This window comes from Phoenix dactylifera, chromosome 5 (genome assembly GCF_051530095.1).
Source record: "Phoenix dactylifera cultivar Ajwa chromosome 5, Ajwa_hap1_PhDact_Kaust_v1.1, whole genome shotgun sequence".
NCBI lineage: Eukaryota > Viridiplantae > Streptophyta > Magnoliopsida > Arecales > Arecaceae > Phoenix > Phoenix dactylifera.
In genome coordinates this window covers 39,346,684-39,372,038 of record NC_143194.1, presented here as the reverse complement: position 1 = coordinate 39,372,038, position 25,355 = coordinate 39,346,684, and the positions used below count along the sequence as shown (strand labels likewise).

Sequence of the window (25,355 nt, the reverse complement as noted above, 5' to 3'; positions counted from 1 at the left end):
CTAGGCGTCAAAAGAAATCTGTATGCTCATATAGACATGTTGACTCATGCATTTAACATGGCACCATGCAATTGGTTGCAAGTAGGACTTGTATGCAACATTCATGTACCATGTCTATTCATGCATTGGCTCATAGATATGTGATTAGGAAGTTTTTTGGTTGAATTTGAATTGAAAGGAGAGGTCCAATCTACATTGCTAGTCATCTATATATATTGTAAAATATAATGATTGATAAATGCATGGAGGTGGAAAATTGAATCTCCCTCGATCAATCTCTAATTAGAGAAGAGAGAATATTTGAACTATTGAGTATATAGCCTCAGAGCTAACCATAGGTATAACTTCTAAGCAAGCAAGTGACGTCATGGTTTACCCTAGATGCCGAATGACAAATATGTTAAAACCAAATGAAAAAAAATATACTAGAGATTGAATAAAGTTGCTTGATCGTCATTTCATTAGTGTCACTTGCATTTAAATTATTATTATTATTATTACTAAAATAGGTATTTTATATATTATGAGTACGAATATATCCAATGAAGTCAGAAAACAAAAGATCACGGGATGCCCAAGGTAACTTCTCTCCTCTGGCCCACATGGTGCCTCCGAAATGGCTAGCCACGTAGGCAACCATCTAATCTGCAGCCCTGTTAACCTTTCTAGTATTTGAATTATTTTCAAAGATAGAAACTAGGATGGCTTTTGAAACGGACGAGAGGGAACTTGTATTGTAACTAAGGTTACTTGTCATTTGGAGTTGAGGCCGTCCGGTCTACTTCAATTAGAAGAGTGGAGTCCCCATTAAAAGATTTGCTGCTACATTTATCAATGGAAATGGTTTCAAACCTGATATCCGATTCAGGATACTGTGGACTAAGCTGTTAACCTGGTGCCAAAATGCTATAAATGCCAATTTTGTAATGGTTTACAGCCTTTTTTTTTGTGTGTTTTGTTTTTGGCGAATAGTTTACAGCCTTTTGGGAGACCTTTCTGTGGGGAGGAATGGCATATTTTTCCTCGTGAGCTGTTGTGGGTCGGAACTCGTGAGGACGTGTGCGATTCCTCCTGTAAATGTCCCCCCGCCTTATAAATGTGGTTTGGATGGATCCCTCTAAGCGTGAACTGGCTCAACCGCACGACCCATGTGAGTCTTGTCCACGGGCCCCACCTCGTGACAGCCCACATGGCCGTAAGAGATCCTGGATTTCTTTGTCTGGTTGCACTTCTTTCTTTCTGCCCCCCAGCGAGCTTTTTCTAGGGCCATCTTGGCTCCTTGTAGGAACCATCCTGCATCATGGTCCAAGTGAATACCATTCATAATTCTCTCTTTTTCTGCACAGTGAGCAGATGCTGCATCCTTTGCGAGTTGAAGCACTGCACCAATGCTCCTCGGGAATGCACCTAGACAATGATAAGAAATGAAAGGGCCTTTCAGACCGAGCATGTATTCCGTGAAGCTAATAGAGCTACGAATTGGGTAACTGCTTATGTAGCCAGTCCTTTCGGTACTATCTTGTGGATTGGTGATGGAGAGTTGTTCCTGGTACTTTGAGATATTTTGTTTTTTGATTTTATTGAGTGCATCCGTACTCGTCAGATCCACCTGCCTTAGCAAAAAAGGCAAAAAAAAAAAAAAAAAAAACACAGGACTCAGTAGAAAACTATAGAAAACTTGCTTGGTTCCTTATTTTTTTTCTCATCAAAATATTTTTTTAAAAAAATAAAAATTAAATATATAATATTTTTTAAAAAATATTATATATATTTAGTTGATTATAAAAAATGGTATATTTTAAAATAGCTTATATTTGATTCACCATTACTTTTCTAAAAGAAATTGGATAAAGCACATGTTTTATTCTTAATAAAAAGAAGACCTTATTTATCCTATCTAAAAGCTTAATAATACTTTTGAAAAGAAAAAATTAAATCTTCAGTTGAGTAATTTTTATTTATTAATAAAAACGGCTTGATTTACCTTTCTTTCAAAAAAGAATGACTTTTATAAAGAAAAAGATATTGTTCGAAATAGACTCGGGACAACACCTCTAACAATCAACGAACGGCTGACCAAACCCAGATCCAACTCAATGGTGACCTTCCCCTCGTCTTGGAACCGGAGGAAATTGGGCTTTTTCGTATTTCACATGAATTTTTCTCTCTTAAAACATGAAAATCTTATTTCTAAAAAAAATTACTTTTCTATTTCTCTTATTTGAAAACTTCAACCAAACATAAAATATTTCTTCATTTTTTCGTTGACCATATTTTTTCTTCTCCTCTTCCCGCAAACAAATCGAGCCTGTGGTGAGATATAACTGCACTGAGATCGCTATACATCGTAGCATACCATATGAATCGCACCCATGCGGCCTTGTGCTAATTTCCTCGCCGATACCTATGTTCATCGGATTTGAGATTGCATTTCTGTCTTAAATTGATGCGACCAATGTATGCCATCTATATGCATGGTATATATAGAGGGGTTATTCTGCTGATATCCTGGATGTATGTAATCCTCGTTCTAAAGCATAATGAGCAAGGGTACAAAATGGAATTTGATGTGTTATTTACTCGCAACCAATGAACCAACCATTTTTCACTGTGCTAGCTTTCATGGCCCAGAGCAGGGATTCTTCCTCTTCCGCATGGGGCTTCCATGACTGATTATCTCCTTTACCCTGCATCATGCGTTATTTTCACATAATTAGCTAGACAATTTGCAGGAAGACATATTGATCCATATAAACCTTCCTTCTCTCCAACCAGATGTCAAAAAAAAAAAAGAAAAAAAAGAATGCTTGATTGATGGGATAGTAGAAAGCTGCATGCAGTCTTGGCATGCGCAGTTCCATGCATTTTCACAGCATGCAGAAATCTGTTTCTGTACATACATACGGACATGCATGTATATATACATCCATTCATACATATATTAATGTAAGTTTTCTGGATATATTAAACTTAGCTTGATCTGGGATGCATGGTGCATTCATTCCAGTCCTTGTGAAGTAACTCATGAAAGATGGGTACTCAATCCTGTCATTCTAGTGCGAACGTGATGCACGGTGGGGATTGAAATGTGGACCGTGACGAATTGCGAGGTAAGATATCCGTATGAGGGCTTTGTCTGCAGCACCACGAACTCTGTGGACCTAAAGTTTGGGCGTGGTCCTGGTGGTCCTTCAACTCCACACCTTTTCCAGCTAGTTCAAAAGATGGCCTTGACCGTCCTATGGGGTTCTTTGGTGGTGCAACTATCTTTTTTCTTTTCCATTTTGGTAACAAAAGGGGGCCAAAGCCCCAAAAGAAACAAAAAACTGAAAAATTACAAGCAAAGAAACCTGAACACCACATGAATCAGCCAAAACCAAATGTTTAATGTGGTGAGGAAGGTTGGAGAACGAGTGGAATTCATTGTTAAAATATTTATAAAAAAACAAGAGATTGAGAAAAGTAATTTTATTATAGGCTGATACAAGTTATTACATGATCCTTAAAATTACGCTAATACTCATGAAAGTCAAGCAATGTTGATAGCTATCTGCCGGCTTGTTTGACTCTCTGAAAGCATGTGAGACCATAAAGAAGTCAAGAGGTCGAACCCAAAGAATCTCTTTTTGTCTAAAAATCAGAAATCCAACTAATGACTGTGAGAGAGTGAGATATTTTGGGTCAATAGCTTAGTTATTTTGTCCTATATATGAACTGTATAAATTCCAAATTATATTGGGTTCATTGACAGGACAAATGCCTTATATGCTTATAGGGTTAGTCTTAATTTGAAAGTATGCAGCGGCTGTTCATGCCTTCAAATAGCGATTTTGGGGTCAGGGCATGACAGAGAGTCTCCCTCAATTCAGATTTTCTTAACACCAAGTTACAAAATTGCCACTAATAACTCTTTCCAGGCTGCTTGTAACTCAGCTTCTGGAACTGAAAAAGCAAATGATCTCGAAGTAATAATCCATGATGATCTCTTATAATATAACCCAAATCTGCTTCATTTTCAGACTATGAGGCATCAAAATTGATTTTATCCAGGCCGTACCCAAGAAACTAGTCTAAGATGGGACTGAGAAGAGCTCACTAAGCTACCGGTACCCCAGGGCCGTAGCTGACTGGCTTCATTTAACTCCTTTTGAGGTATGGATGAATTCTTCGGCTAAACGGTGAGCAGAGAAGAGAACATTTGCTGGGTTGCATTGTTTTCGTTCGAATAAAAATCTGTTTCCGTTATTCCATACTGACAATGTTGTGTAACAAATGAGAGCTTTCATGTCCTGAAGTTGTAACTTTGATTCAACCAACTTGGTCCACAAGGAAATGTTTTGGATAACGAGGTTTCCAGCAGCTTTACCCATCGCCGCCTCTCTACGTAAATTTATTCATTGTAAACCAAGCCCACTTTTCTTTTCCACACAGACTTTGTCCCATGAAGTCAAATGCAATTTCCTTATGCCGACTTGATGACACCATATAAAAGCCTTAAAAAATCTTCTCCAAATCGTTAAGAACAGACCTTGGGACGGAAACATTTGAAAGAAGATAGATGTAAATAACGGCACTCCAAGGTAATTCCGCAAACCATCTTTCAAAGAGATGTTCATTATATTAAGAATTTGCTGTTTCACTCTAGGCGAGGTCTTTTCGGCTGAATTGCATATAAGATTTAAGGATATTAACTCTCTGACCAGATTGACTGCAATAATTCATAATAGCCTCTCTAAGCACCAAATCATTAGCTCTATTAATATTGGCCCGAGCAAGCAGCAATCAATCATCAGCAAACATTGTTAGAAATTATAAGCTAGACATATGTTTTGTCTCTTTGACTTATGGCTTTTGTCTTTTTGGTTTCCAAGGTTAGTTAATGTTGTCTCTTTGGTTTCTGTGGTTCATGAATTTTCTGATTCATGAACTTCGTTAGTTGGGAAGAATTTATGTTGTCACTTTGGTTTCTGTGGTTCATGAATTTTCTGTTTCATAAACTTCATTTCTTGAGAAGAATTTATTATTACTTTGAATATGTTCTAGAAACTTGGTTCTTGTCTCTTAGAAAGTTGTGTCATTAATTAGTGTAAATTCGTATGGAAATTTGCCTATAAATTTTCCAGCTTTGTAACTTTAGAACATACACTTGAATCAATGAAATTTGAGTCTATTTTCAAGTAGTAACATCCTAGCCTCATTTCCATTGTTCTTCATCAAGAATACACCATTCTTGATCAGTTCTTTGTGCTGTTTATCTTTTACAAACATAAGATGTGGGAAACAAGGGCCTGCTGGTTTTGGTTGACATTCCTTAAGAGCACTAGTTTGAGCTAATTCTTGCAATGACTTCGAGAGCATGCCAGAGCAAAAGAATAAAAATGTGGGGGGGACAAATTAAGGATCGACACCCTTGCCTTAATCCCCACGAAGAGAAGAACCATCTTGACGGACAGCCATTAATTAACCATGAGGATGAAGAAAGATGGACTGCGGATGCAGCACATAATCCGTTTAATGAAATTCTGATGAATACCATTGTGGTTGAGGACAGCATCCAGATTTGCCCACGACATTTTTATTGTAGGCCTTTTTCATGACAGCTTTGATGACCATCAAAGAATTTAGGAACCCCAGCGGTAGATGCAATTATCTCAGGAGCATATTCTATTCCCACAGTTGTATAGGAAGATCAGGGAAACGAACCCAAAGAGTAGCACTGGTGACGGAATCCATTCCTGCAGTGAAGTTGGGATGCCAAGGCTCAAGAGCGAGGAGCTGTCCAGCAACAATTCATGGCCCATTCGCCATGACCCACAACCTTTCCTCTTCCTTCTGAAGCTGAAAGACCAGATGTCCCGCAGACAAAGGAACGATCCTAAAGTTCCCAGCCGCCTACCATCCCTTCTTTAGTTCTTTACAGAGGAAATCAGAGGGGGGAGGACCCTTACCCAGTAACTTCCCAATCAGGGAATTCGTCCACTTCCTACTCACACCTTCAATCCTGTCGTCCGTGAAAACAGTAGAGTCTGCGAACTTTTCCTGCGGACGATTGATTTCCTCCTCCGAGATAGGTTGAGTCTTGCATCGATAACGTCTCTTCCCCAGGTAACACTCCAGCCCAGGTTCTACCTTGAGAACCTTGCTGCTGCTCCGAGTTAGCTTCTCTCTAGTTTACATCCCGCAAGGGATCGAGACGACGTTCTCCCTCCAGGATCCGGCGGTGAAGCTTGAGGGTTCTCCTCCACTGGAGAAGAACCACAGCTTTTCTCTATTCCGACGTCGACGATCTCTCCAGCTTTCATGCTTTCCTTGAGTCCCCATCAGTCTCCAGCTTTTAGCGTGCGGAAGAGTTTGGCAACAAACTCAAGTGTTGGACGCTTGTCGAGTGCGTATCGACATGACCCAGTTTTGTTGGAGGCCGAGACTAGGTCAAACATGAGACTTGGTCTCTCTGATTTTTTTTTTTTTTGAGAAAAACGGTCGCTTAATTTAGTTCCAAAGTTTTATGGCTGATCCGTCCTTTTCAAATATTTCAATGGGTTCTAGCGTACATATCAATCCAACTTAAATATGAGAAGCCACATATCCGGTGATTAGTGCACCTAGGAGCAAATTAAATTCTATTACAATGAGGAAGCTGTCGAATTGAACTTCTCAGTTGCAACCCCGCTTAGCCTAAACTGCACCAAAACAAAGACCATATGAGGTTATACAAACTATAAATAACAATAACATATTTTCGGCACATCTAAGGGTTCCCCTTTAGGACATGTTATATGGTGGGTAAATATTATGAAAAAATTGTCAACTTATTCGTTGACCAACTTACCTATATTTTTATACTTCTCTAAATAGGCAAGTTATATTTCCATGGGTAGCATTTTTACTCATGAAATGAAGAAAAAGTCTTACCCTCCTAGAAGATGGGTAAATCATTCTTCCATTAGCTTGAATAATAATTTTTTAATTTGTTCCTAAAATACCCTTAACCCTATCATAATAATAATAATAGTAATAATATAGAATATATAATATGTAATATATAATTATATAATATATAATGTTGTAATATAATATAATACATTCTCTATATCATATTATATATTATATAATATAATATGATATAATATACTATAAAATACAATATAATATAAAAATAATATAAATATAATTCTCATATAATAATGTTACTATTATAAAATATAACTTATGGTTATAATATATTATATTTGAATGTCATATCATATATTATATTATACTAATATATTAAAATATACAATAACATAATATATATTATATATAATATAATAAATAAATATTATATAATAAAAGATATGTTGAGAAATATAGATAAATCTTAGCAACTTACTTGAAAAAGTAGTAATGTGAAAAAACATGAATAATAAATTTCGGAGCGATTTTTCAATGCAAAAAAAGATATGGATAAATTATTTTTCCGTCTAACTGTTGGTTAAAACATACTTACACGGAAAAATACGGATTTTCAGATAAAATGTTTACCCTCCAAAGAAGGGCGCTTAACATACAAATCTCTAAACATTATGTTCCTCTTCCTCAGGATCATCGTTTCCATGCTCCAAGGCGTACTGAATCATTAGTGCTATGTTCTCAAAGGATGACCCTCCTTCCTCCATTGCTCTCACCGCTTTTCCAGCCAGCTCCTTGGCCCTCTTTCTTCTCTCTTCCCCCTCCTCCCCTTCATCCATCAACCTAGAGACTGCCTTCTGTATGTCATCCCTCTTCGCTGCCGGCGGACTGTCTTTCGGGACATAGTGGAAGGGCACTTTCACCCCGACTGCCACGCCAATGCCCAACACATCCACAAGCAACTTCTCGTTGAGGAATTGGTCCCCAAAGAAAGGCCATGTTATCATTGGCATGCCCGCGGACATGGCCTCCAAGATCGAGTTCCATCCGCAGTGTGTCATAAATCCTCCGATGGCAGGGTGCGACAGGATGACCACCTGCGGCGCCCACCCCGTAATTACAAGACCCCTGGTGCTTACCCTCTCCTCGAATCCCTCCGACAGCCATTTGTCCACCTCCGGCGTCCTCTCCACATCCTTGATCACCCAGATGAAGGGCTGGTTGGATGCCTCCAAACCGCACCCTATTTCAATGAGTTGGCAAGGGCGCGTCTGCGCAATGCTACCAAAGCTAACATAGAGCACGGACTTCGGCTTCCTCGACTCGAGCCAGTCCATAACTCGGTGGCGGTCAATAGCAGAGTTGTTCCCTCTCGCAGCCTTGTCGTCAAGGTCCTTGTTGTAGAGAGACAATGGCCCGATGGTCCAGACCTTCTTTCCTGTCACCTTCTTGTAGAGCTCGATATATGAATGCTCCAGATCATCAAAAGTGTTCATCACCACCCCGTCTGCCGTCGACTCCGCTTCTTGAATCCCCGATCGAATCTTTTCCCACCCTGGCACATTGAAGAAGCCTGGGGCAATGGCTTTCGTGACCTCAAATGGTTGTGGCATCTCAGGTACGAGGATGGGCTCGAAATCATCGGTTATGCGGTCGTAGATCCCGTGTTGCTGCATGAGAGCGAAGCACGTTAGGGAGAAGCAAGAGGGCCCGTGAAAGATGAGCCGTGGCATCCGAAGCTCGCGAGCGAGATCCGCCGTCCATGGGTTGCACATGTCGGTGATCATGCATGTTGGACGGGGCCGTTGTGCATGCAGGTACCGAGCCAGGGGTTCTCGGAGCAAGTGCATGGCTTCGAAAAATGTCCTTAAATAGTCCTCTGAAGGGAGGAGATCCATATTCTCGCAACCCTCCGGAAGCCCAGCTTCGGTGCAAGGAAATTGGAGCTCGACAAAGTCGATCGGAAGACCAGATTCCTCCACTCGGTTGACGATGGTCTTGATTCGTGCGGCGTTCACTGGGGTGGTGATGAGGCTGACACGGGTACCTCGTTCCGCGAGTAAGCGAGCCAAGTCGACCATGGGGATCATGTGCCCTTGGGCTATCAGAGGGACCAAAATGAAGTGAAGCTTGCGACTCCTTAGACCATTCATGGTACCTTGGTTGGCCATCGGAGGAACGGACGCAAGTCTCTCGCTAAAGCGCAGAGGTTTATTTGTGGACACTATCAAGGAATCAACGCCGACTGACATGCCATAGATGAGAAAAAGAGAGAGAGAGAGAGGGGCCAATGTTTATAAGCGGCAGCGTATCATGCATTAACGCCAGCAAATCTACTTTACTAATTACTGTGCCTATAAGATTTACTCCTATTCTAAAAAATAAAAAGCAAATCATAATATATAAGCCAATATATTATGATATATGGTACGGCTCACGTCGGCCATTCCTAAAATTTCATAAGACAACTCAGCCCACCGAATCAAACAAATCAATGACCAATTAGATCTACGATCAATTATAGCTTGGCACGATCTTTATTTGCCCAAAAAGAAATATCATAATTAACCAGCAGATAAGAAAAGCACTCAATTACAGTGCATTTGAAAAGAAATATCTTCGTTGCCCTGATCGGCGGATATAGAAAGAGATTAACTGCTCGTCGGCAAATCTTGAAAATCTAATTACATATATTCGCATCCTTTCCTCTATAAATACCAGGCATGCCCCCAAGTATAATGAAGAAAACTTCTATCGCCACATTTAAAACTTCTACCTCTCTTTATCTCTCCTATTTTCTTTCAAAACTCTGTTTGACTTAAGCATCGGAGAGTCTCTAGCTTGCTACATTCTAATGACCCTTTGATCAATTTCTGTGGTTGCATAACAGCTCTAGCGCTATGCTGCGCTTGACCAACTCCACCGAGTAGGGCAACTCATCTATCAGTCTGTCCACTGTTAGGTTGGATTTTGAGCGGCAACATCATATATTTTTATGAAATAAATAATATTATACAAGAAAACAAATCATGGCATGTATTTCCTTATGATATTGTATAGCTGGCCAATTTTTGTAATTATGGCATATCTTTGCCATATCACTATAATTGTGGCTATTCATAATCTTATTAGAAACCATGCAATTAAAAATTTTGATTTTCTACGGTATGGTGATGATAAGGATCTACTCTCTCTTGATTGTTTAGAGATTAATGAGTAATCGTGAGATGGATGGTCTGTATCATCGTATTGCTACTGTTTTTATGAGGCGTCGACTTCTTTCTTTATAAGCTTGTTCGTCCAAGATTTGGGGTTTCCTATTATTATCTACAAATAACTCATTGTTTATTATTTAACTAGATGGTTATACTCTCATTCTTCTTCTTTGTATTTATGATATTATCATCACTGTTACCCTTGAGTCTTTGTATTGAGATTTTTTTTTCGTTAGTTATAAGTTGATGATATTTATTAAAAAGGGATATTTATGGTCTATATGTATACTTTGGAGTCTCCTCACAGGGCTTGGCCCGTAGCCAAAGTAGCATTGATGATTGGCTCAAATTTGAAGTCCAATGATGGTTCAAGATATGTCAAATCTATAAATCAATAGCTAATATAGATCTAGGAAGGGGGACTTCGGTTTTTGCAGTCATATTTTTTATTTTGTTTTATTTTATTTAATGAATTTGATGAACTTTTATCTTCTTTATAAGCATGACTTCTGTTTATATTCACTATAATATTTTGTCAATAATTTGATTGTAATTGAACTTATCTAGTGTCATGACTAATTTTATCCCAACTCTGTTGATATATCTTTTTTTAACAAAATGATAATAGGGACTAATAAATGTCCAGCTAGGGTTTTCTCTTAACATGACATATCAATAACTTAACATGATATATCAATGACTTGGAAGCAATTATTCCCTTTGTGAGCTAGGTACCAGCTGGTTTAAAGCTGGGTTTCCCTTTACGTTTCAGTTAACATAACAGTGCCATGCATGTTTAAAGCTATTCCCTTCGTTCCACCCCATGCATGTTTGCATGGTAACCGGAATCGTCGTCACCCTTTGTGAGCTTCTTCGATTTTCAGAAGCTTTGCTATATTGTTTCCTTATCTCTTGGTGAGCACTCCCAGCAGCTTGGAGGAAGGAGTGTTCCCGCGCTTCTGACGTCCAATATTTGAACAGGTGAATCATTTGCCTGACCACCTCCATGTGCGAGTAAGCCTTGTATCTGAAAATTCTTCCATTTCTTTCCTTCTATATGCACCAGAATCCCACTGCGAGCAGAGCATCCATTGTAGTTCTCATTTCTTTAGACTTCAGAGTTTTTCGACATTTATGCTAGAGGTCAAAAAGGTTGTTCTAGTGGCTCGAGCATCAACATTCTCTGTCCTGGCTATCAGACATTTGGTTTGGAGTTGATTAGCTTTTTTTTGTCGCATCTATTTCACTCCTCCCTTGATAATGTAACTCATCTTTGCCTCTCATCTTTGTTGTAAATACGATTAATTTTCAAGGTGGCTCCTTTTGCCTCCCTTTATATCAAAAAAAATAAATCAAGGAAAAAAAAAAAGGATGTTTGGGAGGGATTATGTCTTTATTCTTTCAAGAAGATGCTTCCGGAAGGCTCAAGCATAGTGGCAGTCCAACATCAGGTGGTCCACTGTCTCCTCATGATCTTCGCAGAGGGGGCAACAGTTACAAACTACAAAGCCCCGTCCAGCTAGGTTATTTGCGGCGAGTATTTTGTTGGTATAACATAGCCACTTGAAAGTTTTTATCTTTTCCGGAATGGCCAATTTCCATATAATCCCACCGAAGAATGACACGACACCTCCGTGAATCAGGAAGCTGTAGCAACCGTTGACCGAAAATCGTTTTGTAAGAGACCACTTCCATTCTCTTTTATCTTTCTCGGTCGTGAGTTGAACTTGCCTTAGTGTGTATGCATAGGTCTTGAAACTCATTTGTTGCCTCGAATCTCAATGGGGTCCTAAAGTTTGTGAGCCAATCGTCATGCTTGATGAAACTGGCAATGCCCTCAGCTTGGTTCCCCGATCAAAAATGATCTTAATTTATAAACAATGATACTCTATCTATTTATTCATTTTTATGCAATCTCAACCATAGCCAAGCAACTATAGCCAAATATTAAGCCACTTGCAGCCTACAACTCTTAAAAAAAAAAAAAAAGGTTGTGAGCTTTATAGCCTAGTAAGAATCTCATACTGCTACACGACCTACTCCATAAGTAATAAAAATAATCAATTAGCAATACAAGATAAAAATAATATCATATCAATACTCGAAAAGATCATAAAAATAATATACACATAAGTTCTCATTATCATATTTTCAAAGAAGCGCGCGCGTGTGTGTATATATATATATATCAAATATAACCAATTGTTCAACAATAATTTTTTATGTTATGTCATCTATTTCTTATTAAGTTGATTTTCAGATTTCATATCAATTATCTTCCGAATTTGGACTAACCAAGATCACAACCCAATCCAAGACTAAGCCTATGAACGATTTCCCACGCATAAGCTCGTCGAGGTTATCCTATGCATATGCCCATGGACGCTATCCTACAATTAGCTCGTGGAGGCTATCCCATGCGTAAGCCTATGGACGCTATGCCACGCATAAGCTCGTCAATGCTATCCCATGCATAAGCACTTAGGGGCTATATATCCCATTACGAGCTTAGTCCAAACCATATCTTGTTCATTTGATTTACATATTTCTCTTATCAAATTAGTTTCCACTTACATAGTGCATTTGTCTCCAAATAAAATTATCTTATTCACATAATCATGTTTTCAATAAATGATACATATAATATTTATACAAGTATATTTGTACTGGAAATTATATAGAACATATTCTCACATGCCAAACCAAATCTATCGATGCAAATCCAGTGGTACAAACCAATAAACACACACACATATATGTATATATTTGGTGACCAAGTATAGAAATTGTTACCTCTACTGCAATCCAATGCAGCTACCATGGTACCAATCCACACCTAACATGTCCAATCAATTTAATATCAAAATAACATCAACTTATCTTTCATCAATCACTCACCATATTAATGAATCAATTATTCAGCAATTACCTAATTTAAGAGTTTTAATATTTGAATTATCCATATTTTCTATTCTCATTGAATTAAAAATTAAATAATGGGCTAGGGTCTTACCTCAATTTTGAACTAAAGTGTGAGATCTTGTCGGGCTTCTTCATGTCCGGATGACTGCAGCTCCATACAAAACCAGGGTTGACTATGAAAATAGTTTTGTATAGAAAGATACACGAGGCTAGATAGATGATAATGCCTATTACTTTTTTGATAATAGTGAGGGTAAAGAAAGGACAGAGTCGATTAAATAGCAGCATTCGACGATCCAGATCGATCTGCTCTAGCCAATCAAACCACTCAACTTATGAAATAATAATTAGACTATGGTACAAATAACATAATAGGAACTAAAGATGATAGAGTCTAGTGGTGCCCGATCGTACGAAATAGTTAAAATAGTATTTTCAAAATTATCTGATCAAGAAATAGGTATCAAACACAACAAGGGTAACATATTGGGTTGTTGATGGTTGGGGTCCAAAGATTGCTGACGAATTCCATAGTGAAGGCTAGCACGATGGGTGGTCGCAGCAACACTAGACCAGGACCTTCTATTGGGGTCAACTTGGGTCCACAAAGAGAACATCTGGGATCCTCCTACTGGGTCTATGGAACCATGTGAAGAGAGAGAAACAGAGGAAGAGAAAACAAGGAGAGAGTGAGAGAGCAAAGAGAAAGAGAGAGAGAGAGAGAGAGAGAGAGAGAGAGGAGAATGAAAGAATAGAGTGGCTCTCTTCTTCCCCAAAATAGGGGAGAGTCGATCTCTCCCTCTTCTTCTCAAAATAGGGTGACAACCATCAAGGTGGCTCAGCCTCGATGATTGGATACAAATATAGATACGGATAGTTAGTTGAAAAATCTTCTGCAAAAGAATATAGATATGGATACAAAGGTACATAAAAAATAAAGTTTAAGTTAAGTTTAATAAGAGAACCAATTATGTGATTAACTAAACCTAAACTTAAAGAAACCTATATTGATGCTTTTGGAGTAAACTCCTAAAATATGGTTGCATGGTGGGCTGTGATCGAAATGCGGACCCAAAGTTTGGGCGTCTTCTTGGTGGTGATCGAAATGCTTTTCCAGCTAGTTCAAAACATGCCCTTGTCAGTCTCATGGGGTTCTTTCGTATTAGAACTATTATTATCATTATTTGGCACCGAGCTCTTTTGTTGGACGCTTTTCGATTATGTGTCTACATGACCCAGTTTTGTTGGATTCCGGGACTGGATGAACCGTGAGATATATTCTCGATACATTTAAGGTTCCTTTTCTTGAGTATCGCTGTTTCCATGCTCCAAGGTGTACTGTATCAAGCGTGCTATGTTCTCCGTGGATGACCCTCCTCCTTCCATTGCCCTCACAGCCTTTCCAGCCAGCTCCTTGGCCCTCTTTCTTCTCTCCTCCCCTTCCTCCCCTTCGTCCATCAACCTAGAGACTGCCTTCTCTATGTCATCCCTGTTCGCTGCCGGTGGACTATCTTCCTTGAGATAGGGGAAGGGCACTTTAACCCCAATTGCCACGCCAATGCCCAACACATCCACAACCAGCTTCTCGTTGACGAATTGGTCCCCAAAATAAGGCCATGTTATCATTGGCACGCCCGCGGACACGGCCTCCATCAGCGAGTTCCATCCGCAGTGTGTCATAAATCCTCCGATGGCAGGGTGAGACAGGATGACCACCTGCGGCGCCCACCCCTTAATTACAAGACCCCTGGCGCTTACCCTCTCCTCGAATCCCTCCGACAACCATCTGTCCACCTCCGGCGTCCTCTCCGCATCCTTGATCACCCAGATGAAGGGCTGGTTGGATGCCTCCAAACCGCACCCTATTTCAATAAGTTGCCGAGGGTGCGTCCGCGCAAGGCTACCGAAGCTAGCGTAGAGCACGGACTTGGGCTTCCTCGACTCGAGCCATCCCAGAACTCGGTGGTAGTCAATAGCAGACTTGTTGCCTCTGGCAGCCTTGCTGTCAAGATCCTTGTCGTACAGACACAATGGCCCGACAGCCCAGATCTTCTTTCCAGTCAGCTTCCTGTAAAGCTCGATATATGAAGGCTCCAGATCATCAAAAGTGTTCATCACCACCCCTTCCGCCGTCGACTCCGCTTCTAAAACCTCCGATCGAAGCTTTTCCCACCCTGGTGCAAGGAAGCAGCCTGGTAACTGGGCTTTCGTGAACTCGAATGGTTGTGGCAGCTCAGGTACGAGGATGGGCTCGAAATCATCGGTTATGCGGTCGTAGATCCCGTGTTGCTCCATGAGATGGGTACATAGAATGTAGAAGCAAGAGGGCCCGTGAAAGATGAGCCGTGGCATCTGAAGCTCGCGAGCGACATCCGCCGTCCATGGGCAGCACAAGTCGGCGATCATGCATGTTGGGCGGGGCCGCTGTGCTTGCAGGTACTGGGTCAAGGGTTCTCGGAGCAGGCGTGTGGCTTCGAACAAGGTCCTGGCATACTCTTTTGAAGGAAGGAGATCGATATTCTCGCAACCCTCCGGAAGACCAGCTTCGGCACAGGGAAATTGGAGCTCGACAAAGTGGATCGGAAGCCCGGATTCCTTCATTCGGTCGATGACGGCCTTGAGTCGTGCAGCGTTCACTGGGGTGGTGACGAGGCTGACACGGGCACCTCGTTCCGCAAGTGAACGAGCCGTGTCCACCATGGGGATTATGTGCCCTTGGGCTATCATAGGGATCAAGATGAAGTGAAGCTTGCGGCTTCTCAGACCATCCATGGTGCCTTGGTTGGTCATCGGAGGAACAGACGCAAGTCTCTAATGAAAAACGCAGAGGACGCAAGTCTCAAAGGAATCAACGCTCGCTGACAAGCCACAAACGGGGAAAAAAAGGGAGAAAGAGGAGCTAGTATTTATATGTGATAGCGTACCAATTACGCGTACTTATCCAAAACAATAAATCACAAGATGCATCTCCTTAGCCAAAAAAAAGAAAGCATGTAAGAAAATAATTCATGATATTTCCTCTCTTTTTTCAAAGAATCTTTTTGAAAGAATAAACAAAGGAATAAGAATAATTGAAGGAATAGTAGAATAAAATGCAATAATAATCTTCCCAATAGCTTGGATTGCAACGGACTGATAACAAATAGATAAGGGATTTTTTCCAATCTTCTACCAAACCTTAGAATATTCGACGCATGCAACATAAAAGGAAAAAACTAATTTTCTATTTGTATTAAAAAAAACTAATTTTTCCTACAATTGAATTTCTTAGGTTCATCCATGGAGTTCTATATTAATATAATTTTTTTCCTTTTATACTTTTGTGCATGGGAATGATTGAATTTTTTCTTTTATGTTCTTGAATTTTGTCTTTAGTGCATGCATTCGATTTTTTTTTTTTGAGTGAAACCTTTCATAGGAATTACTAAGAAGAACTAATTTTGCTTTTAAGTGCTTCTTTTAAAAACCCTTATTCATGCGGGCAATATAAATGGAAAATTTTGATTTTCTTTATATTCAAAAACTAATTTTTCTTATGATTGAATTTGTTATGGGTTTGTGTGGATTATGATATTAATAGAAATTTTTTCTTTTATGTTTTGATCGATTGAATTTTTCTTGCTTGCTTGGTTATATTGATGGTTCCATCCAACCAAATTTATTTTGGATGCAGAAAAGCATCCCACTAGCACAATCAATCCCAAATGCACGGCCTGATTTACACTAGATTGTCATATTCTAAGTTCGATCTATGTTACTCTCATCGAAACTTTGCTCACCCGTGTGCTTGGAGAAACAACTTCTTGTGAAGCATGACAATGCCTTGAAAGGCTTCACACCATATAGTCTCACACCCAGGTAATGAACCTTCAGCATACTCTGTTGGAGTTTTAACTTGAAAAAAAATAAAAAAATAATTTTTATAACAACTTTATCTCCTAAATTTTAGATGGTTTAAAAGTTTTAAGACTCTTATCTTTTTTTTCGGACGCTTCTTTTAAAAGAGTTGTGACTTTTCTAAAAAGAACGTTGCTTCTAGTTTCCGTAAGTATGTGATGTTTCTGAAATATTACATCTTCGGAAATGCTGCACCGTTTCGGTCATTGGAAAGAGTTTTTAAATAGGTTGTGGGTCCAGTATTTTGGATAACTCAATCCATATTACTTCTATCCTTCTTGAGATGCAATAGAGGATTCCTCTTTCCTTTTTCTTTCTCTTTTTTCAAAAAAAAAATTCAAGTTTTTTTTCATCTTGGCAACTGAAGGAGTTGATCGGGTCAAGCCTCCCCAGCAATCATGCTCATTAGGGAAGGATCAAGCTGAGTTGGGTTGTTGTACTTTGAGGACGAGATCGCCGCAAACCTGCACGTAGGGGGTGAATCACGTTCTTAGGGCAGTGTATATCACACGCCTCGATCCAGAGAAGATTTTTTCAATCTTCGGATTTTTTTAGTAGATTATTTCTTTATAATAGTTCTATAAAATAAAGCTATAACAATATCTAGGCAAAATATTTCCAACATAATCTTCATAACATTTGCAAGGATGACTTAAGCATAACTGACTACTTAAACGGGATGAAGGCTACAACTGATGCACTTGAAGCTATCAGTCAACCCGTTTCAAAGCTTGATTTATGTTCACTTATTCTTCCAGGCTTGGGGTAAAAGTATGGTCCGGCTGTCACCTACCATCTCTAATAGGGATACACCCATCATTTTGACGAACCTTTTTGGGGAGCTTCTCTTTTTGGAACTCAGGTTGCAATCTTACGCTAAGATCGATCTACATTCAACAACATCCCTGCACGACATAAACTTTCTAGTTCTTTGTCAAATCATGGCAATGCTCATGGAGGGTCTAAAAAAAGTCAACGTTATTCTTAAAAAGAACAATCAACATAATTAACCCTGATCATTTAATAACAATCAGCAAATTTCATCAAGCGGTGATGCTTAGGGTTCTGATCAATTTTCTCATCAAAATATGGTTGTCTATCAAATATGCAACAGGGCAAATCACACAGCCCATGGTTGAATGTCATTTGAGGGAAAACAACACCTTCAAAAGCTCGAGGATATTGCTGCTAACTAAGGATAGTGGAAAGCTACCATCTTGGCACGTGCAGTACTCGGCACACATAGAGTAGCAGCCTTTTTTCTGAACATATATGCATACATACATACACATATATTTATGTGTGTGTGTATATATATATATAGTACGTTCCTGCATATATGTGTACATATATGCATATACACACACAGCAGTACCAAAATGAAGACCGGGTTATGTTATACTAAATAAATAACCATAACATATATTCGATACGCCAAAGGGTTGCCCTTTAGCGAACAAATTCAAATATTGTGTTTTTTATCTTCAGAATCGTTGTTTCCATGCTCGAGGACGTACTGAAACAAGCGTGCTATGTTCTCCGTGGATGACCCTCCATCTTCCACTGCCCTCACAGCCTTTCCAGCCAGCTCCTTGGCCATCTTTCTTCTCTCTTCACCCTCCTCCCCTTTGTCCATCAACCTAGAGACTGCTTTCCCTATGTCATCCCTCTTCACTGCCGGTGGACCATCGTCACTGAAATAGAAGATGGGCACTTTCACCCCAATTGCCACGCCAATGCCCAACACATTCACAACCAGCTTCTCGTTGATAAATTGGTCTGCAAAATAAGGCCATGTTATCATTGGCACGCCCGCGGACACGGCCTCCAGCACCGAGTTCCATCCACAGTGCGTCATAAATCCTCCTATAGCAGGGTGAGACAAGATGACCACCTGCGGCGCCCACCCCTTAATTACAAGACCCCTGGTGCTTACCCTCTCCTCGAATCCCTCCGACAACCATTTGTCCACCTCCGGCGTCCTCTCCACATCCTTGATCACCCAGATGAAGGGCTGGTTGGATTCCTCCAAACCGCACCCCATTTCAATGAGTTGGGAAGGGCGCGTCCGCGCAATGCTACCAAAGTTAACGTAGAGTACGGACTTTGGCTCCCTCGAGTCGAGCCAACTTTGAACTCGGTGGTGGTCGATAGAAGACTTGTTCCCTCTCGCAGCCTTGTCGTCAAGATCCTTGTTGCAGAGAGATAATGGCCCGATAGTGCAGACATTCTTTCCCGTCACCTTCCTGTAAAGCTCAATAAATGAATGCTCCAGATCATCAAAAGTGTTCATCACCACCCCATCCGCCGTCGACTCTGCTTCGAAAACCTCCGATCGAAGCTTTTCCCACCCTGGCATATTGAAGAATCCTGGTGCCTGGGCTTTGGTGACCTCGACAGGTTGCGGCATCCCAGGTACGAGGATGGGCTCGAAATCATCGGTTATGCGGTCGTAGATCCCGTGTTGTAACATGAGAATGAAGCATAGAAGGACGAAGCAAGAAGGCCCGTGAAAGATGAACCGTGGCATCCGGAACTCACGAGCGACATCTGCCGTCCATGGGTTGCACGAGTCGGTGATCATGCACGCGGGACGGGGCCATTGCGCTTGCACGTACCGGGCCAGGGGTTCTCTAAGCCGGCTTGTGGCTTCCAAAAATGTCTTTAAATAGTCGTTTGAAGGGAGGAGATCCATATTCTCGCAACCCTCCGGAAGACCAGCTTCGGTGCAAGGAAATTGGAGCTCGACAAAGTCGATCGGAAGCCCAGATTCCTTCGCTCGGTCGATGATGTCCTTGATTCGTGCAGCGTTCACTGGGGTGGTGATGAGGCTGACCCGGGCACCTTGTTCCGCAAGTAAACGAGCCATGTCGACCATGGGGATCATGTGCCCTTGGGCTATCAGTGGGACCAGGATGAAGTGAGGCTTGTCATTCATGGTAGCTTGGTTGGTCACCCTAAATGAACTGACGCAAATCTCTTACGAAAGCTTGGTTGGTCAAGCTACAGATGAGAAAAAAAAGGGAGAGAAAAGCCAGTATTTATATGTGAGAGCGCATCATCCTTGCCAGCAAATCTGCTTTACCAATTATACATACTGAATCCATGAGCTTTACTCCTATTCCAAAGGAAATAAATAGCAGCGTAGAAGAACATAAATTAGGAGATCCATCTCCTTATGGTTAAGAAAACAAGAAATAGCATCCAAAGAAACTAATCATGACATATTTCTTCTTTATGAAGAATAAAAGAAATAATGGCACACAATGAAACAGGTCACGGTATATATCTCTTTATGACGAAGGAAATGAATAATAGCACGCAAAATGCAATACAATTGCAGGAAGAAAGAGATGCTCCAATTTTTTTTTGGTCTCCCCAGTTGCTTAAATTGCCACGGACTGACACTACAATTGCAGGAAGAAAGAGATGCTCCAATTTTTTTTTGGTCTCCTACTAAACATATAATATTTATGTGTGGGTAACATAAAAGTAAAAAAACTAATTTTTTACGTTCAAAAACTAATTCTTCCTACCATTAAATTTCTTCTATGCATGCACGGATTTCCATATTAATAAAAAAATTCCTTTTATGTTTTTGTGCATGGAAATAATTGATTTTTTTTCTTTTATGTTCTTGAATTTTATTTTAGGTACGTGCATTACAATTTCTTTTCAGTGGAACGTTTTTGTGCATACAAATTACTAGAAAATTAATTTTCTTTTTTATGTGATTCTTTTGTGTGTATGAATTCGCTTTATGTTAGGAAAACTAGTTTTTCGACAATTGAATTTCCTGTAGTGTGGATTTCTATATTAATGGAAATTTTCTTTTTTTATTTTTGTGCATGGGAATGATTCAATTTTTCCTTTTATGTTCTATTTTCTCTGCGTTATACGTGCCTTTCTTTTTATGTGCCCGGGATGCAAAATTTCATAAATTCCTTTTTAACACGACTTCCAAAAATATCGACATTTTTAGAAAATATCATGAACAGATTATCTTTTCCTTTTTTTGGCATAGAATTTTTGGAACAAATAAAGAAAGGAATAATAGATAATAGAAGGAATAATAGAATAATAGCTTCGATTGCTACGATCTAACACTTTAATTTTTGGGATATTTTTTCGGTCTCCTACTAAATCTTATAATAGTCATATATATGAGTGACATAAAAGTAAAAAAAACTTTCTTTTTATGTTAAAAAAACAAGTTTTTCACAGGGTTGAATTTCTTATGTGCGTGATTTTTCTTTTATATTTTTATGCAAGGGAAAGATTGAATATATGCTTTTATGGTTTTGAACGATTTTTTTTTTTTGAGTAGAACTTTTTGCGAATACAAAATTAATTAAAAAAAACTAATTTTCCTTTTGTGTGTCATTTTTTTGTGTATTTGAGTCAAAAAAAAAAAAAACCTTATTCATGTGGGCAATATAAGAGGAAAAGGCTAATTTTTCTTTAATGTTAAAAAACTAATTGTTTTCTAGTTACCATTGATATTCATATATACGTGTGCGTGGATTTCTACGTTAATAGAAAATGTTTTCTTTTATGTATGTTTTTGTGCATGGAAACGATTGAATATTTCCTTTTATATTCTATTTTCCTTGCATTGTGCATGGGATGCAAAATTCCAAAATGACTTTTGAAAATAACTTCCAAAGATATCAATTTCTTCTATGAATTTCTTTCTAATTTTTCTGAATTTTAGATTTTACATTTTATGTTCTATTTTTCCTGTGCTGGGTGTGTGCGTGCCTGTGTGTTTTTTTTTTTTTTGGTGAGATTGGGATTGAAAATTTCAAAAATCACGTCTTAACACGACTTCCATGTCTAACACATTCATCACTTTTGACTAACTTTTTGGACAGCTTCTCTCTTTTGAACTCATGCTGCAATCTTATGCTAAAAGCCTAAAACCTACCCTCAACAACATCCCTTACAGTCTTTGTTGCCCGACAAAATCTTTCTGATTCTTTGTAAGATTGTGGCAATACTCGTGGAGGTTTTAATCAAAATCAATGTTATATTTCAAAGAACAATCAAGACAATCAATCCTGATTGTTTAATAACAGTCCTTAAATTCCACACCTTTTCCAGGTAGTCCGAAAGATGCTCTTAGAACTATTATTGTCATTATAGGTAGAACAACTTGGCAACAAACTCTACCGATGGACCTCTGTTCGAGAAACTATTGGCTACACTGCATGCACCATGCCTACAGTCAATTATGACTGCTGGATTTTTTTATGATGTGTCGAGATGAGTGCTTAATGAATGAAGTCTATAAAAACCAGCTGTCATAATTAGCTACATACACAGTACAAACAATAATTTCTCATCTACATGACCTAGTTTTATAGGGTGACAAGACTAGGCCAGACTAGGGGTGCAAATGGGTTGAGTCGGGTCGGGTCGAATCCGAGTCGGTTCCGGAGTCGGGTCGAGTTCGGATCCAAATTGAGGCCAATTTTTTTGTGCTTTTGGAAAAAAATTTGGGCAAATCTAATTTGGTCATATCATAATTATGAGTTGCTGGGTGACCCATGACTTGAAAGACTTGCAATTGACCTCCAGTCAGAACAAATGACCCCTGACTAAGTCGGTCTACAAGCCAAATTTCATATCACACTATTTTTTGTCCATATGAATGATTGGACGGAACTTGGTGTCTCCCGGCTCCCCCCTCACGAGGACAAAAAAAATCCCAGACCTTCTTCCAAAATCCAATTCCATTGCAGAAAACTGGCACATGACCCATATTCAGTTCGGTGTTCCCTCGCTTCCTCCCTGCAAAAGTTTAAAAAAAACAGAAACCGAAAAACAGAAGGAAAAAAAAAAAAAAGCCTGATACCAAGACACCAAAGGTATCAACAGTGTAATAGACCGAGAGAGAATTCTCACGGACCAATAGTGCCACGACCCACATGAAAAAAAGAAAAATAAAACTGTCTTTTGCTTTTTCCCTCTCTTTCTTTCTCTCTTCGGATCTATTCAGGTCGGGCCGGATTGTACCCAGACTCGACCCAGAAAATGAATCGGATCCAATTTAATTAGGACCCGATCCGGACCTGCGGATCCTAAAATTCGGGTCGGATTGGATCTATACGGGTCGGGCCGGGTCGGGTCTCGGATCGACCCAACCCATTTGCAGCCTTAGGCCAGACGTGAGACTTCTCTGATTTGTTTGATTGTTTTAGGAAAACTGTTGCTTGCTTTTAGCTCCATAGTTTGATGATGACTGATCCGTCCTCTTAAAAGATTTCGATAGGTTCTGATGTACGCATCAATCCGACTTAAAACTGATATCAATCCAGCTGAGAAATTAGAAGCCAGATGTACGGTGATCAGCGCAGAAATAAAAATTTAATTACAATGAGGAAATGGTCAAAGTGCAAGCTATGATCTGTTCAAGACCAGGTCTGGTTGTGCAAAATAAATTACTATTACATATTTTCGATACATTCAACGTTCCCCTTGGACGAACAAATCTACGCACTGTGTTCCTCTTCTTGATCAGAATCGTCGTGTCCATGCTTCAAGGCATACTGAATCAGGCATGCTATGTTCTCTAGGGACGACCCTCCTCCTTCCATTGCGCTCACAGCCTTTTCAGCCAGCTTCCTGGCCCTCTTTCTTCTATCTTCCCCCTCCTCCCCTTTGTCCATAAGCCTAGAGACTGCCTTCTCTATGTCGTCCCTCTTCGCTGCCGGCGGACTATCTTCATTGATATAGTAGATGGGAACTTTCACCCCAATTGCCACGCCAACGCCCAGCACATCCACAACCAGCTTCTCGTTGACGAATTGGTCCGCAAAACAAGGCCATGTCATCATTGGCACGCCCGCGGACACGGCCTCCAGTATCGAGTTCCATCCGCAGTGTGTCATAAATCCTCCGACGGCAGGGTGAGACAGGATGACCACCTGCGGCGCCCACCCCTTAATTACAAGACCCCTGGTGCTTACCCTCTCCTCGAATCCCTCCGACAGCCATTTGTCCACCTCCGGGGTCCTCTCGACGTCCTTGATCACCCAGATGAAGGGCTGGTTGGATGCCTCCAAACCGTACCCCACTTCAAAGAGCTCCCAAGGGCGCATCCGCACAAGGCTGCCAAAGCTAGCGTAGAGCACGGACTTGGGCTTCCTCGAATCGAGCCAACATAGAACTCGGTGGTGGTCGATAACAGGCTTGTTCCCTCTGGCAGCCTTGTTGTCAAGATCCTTATTGTAGAGACACAAGGGCCCGATGGTCCATACCTCCTTTCCTGTAACCTTCTTGTAGAGCTCGATATATGAATGCTCCATATCATCAAAAGTGTTCATCACCACCCCGTCCGCCGTCGACTCCGCTTCTAAAACCTCAGATCGAAGCTTTTCCCACCCTTTTGACCCGAAGAAGCCCGGTAACTGGGCTTTGGTGACCTCGACAGGTTGCGGCAGCTCAGGTAGGAGAACGGGCTCGAAATCATCGGTTATGCGGTCGTAGATCCCGTGCTGCTGCATGAGATGGGCGCATAGAATGAAGAAGCAAGAGGGCCCATGAAAGATGAGCCGTGGCATTCCAAGCTCGCGAGCGACATCCGCCGTCCATGGGTTGCACATGTCGGCGATCATGCATGTTGGACGAGGCCGTTGTGCTCGCAGGTACCGGGCTAGAGGTTCTCGGAGCCGGGGGATGGCATCGAAAATTGTTCTGAAGTAGTCGTTTGAAGGGAGGAGATCCACATTCTCGCAACCATCCGGTAGGCCAGCTTCGGCACAAGGGAACTGGAGCTCGACAAAGTGTATCGGGAGACCGGATTCCTTCACTCGGTCGACGATGGCCTTGATTCGTGCGGCGTTCACTGGGGTGGTGATGAAGCTGACCCGGGCACCTTGTTCCGCGAGTAAACGAGCCAAGTCGACCATGGGGATCATGTGCCCTTGGGCTATCAGTGGGACCAAGATGAAGTGAGGCTTGCGACTGCTGAGACCATTCGTGGAAGCTTGGTTGGTCATCCTAAATGGAGGAACGGATGCGAGTCTCCAAAGAAAGCGCAGAGGCGTAGCTGTGGAAGCTATCAAGGAAGCGACTCTGACGGAGAAGCCACAGATTAGAAAGCAGAGGAAGAGTAGCCAGCATTTATCTGGAACCTTGGATTCCTTGCAGTTGGTATTATTTATTATTTTTGGTATTGCTCGAAAGTAAAATTGACCGGGAAATCCCATGAATTGTGGGCCAGGCTTCTAGACCAAGCCTCAACTCATGACGTGAGCCCCTACATGAGCTAACTTGTTTTGAAGCTAAATCTGGTGGCGGTGATCTCCCCCTGAAAAAAAAAAGAATATGGCAGTGGTGATCGGCAAACAATCGTGCGACAGACAAATCCTACATCTTAGGTGGCTCCCAATAATTTTATTTAAAAAATAAAATTTATAAAGCTGCGGC

General features: G+C 40.6%; 4 pseudogenes across 1 annotated transcript; all 4 read right to left on the bottom strand.

The window, feature by feature from the left end:
• Positions 1-7,553: 7,553 nt before the first annotated feature.
• On the bottom strand, positions 7,554-9,187 carry LOC103708832 (UDP-glycosyltransferase 73C6 pseudogene; annotated as a pseudogene).
• A 4,992-nt stretch (positions 9,188-14,179) lies between these two features.
• LOC103708833 (UDP-glycosyltransferase 73E1 pseudogene) lies at positions 14,180-15,916 on the bottom strand (annotated as a pseudogene).
• Positions 15,917-18,302: 2,386 nt separating this feature from the next.
• On the bottom strand, positions 18,303-20,078 carry LOC103708834 (UDP-glycosyltransferase 73C6 pseudogene; annotated as a pseudogene).
• A 3,186-nt stretch (positions 20,079-23,264) lies between these two features.
• LOC103708804 (UDP-glycosyltransferase 73E1 pseudogene) lies at positions 23,265-25,052 on the bottom strand (annotated as a pseudogene). The gene has a single exon (XR_015987647.2). The product of XR_015987647.2 is annotated as a UDP-glycosyltransferase 73E1 pseudogene (transcript).
• Positions 25,053-25,355: the final 303 nt, after the last annotated feature.